A 220-nucleotide genomic window follows, 5' to 3' on the forward strand; every position below is an offset into this window, starting at 1 on the left:
GAAGCGTGGGAGCAGCAGGAGGAGGAGGCAGGAGGTGGCTCTGCCGGGAGGGGACACCGCTGCACGAACTCCCCGCGGTGGGGAGGGGGTGGCATGGCCAGAGAGGAGGGGGACAAGGGGCTTGGGTGGGTGGCAGCAGCACAGCGGACAAGCCTGGCGAGGGGATGGTGGTGGGGCTGTGTCACCTCGTGCCATTGCCACCTTGGCCACCACCGCACTG

The sequence above is a fragment of the Apaloderma vittatum genome, unplaced genomic scaffold (assembly GCF_000703405.1).
Source record: "Apaloderma vittatum isolate BGI_N311 unplaced genomic scaffold, ASM70340v1 scaffold23141, whole genome shotgun sequence".
NCBI classification, from domain to species: Eukaryota; Metazoa; Chordata; class Aves; order Trogoniformes; family Trogonidae; genus Apaloderma; species Apaloderma vittatum.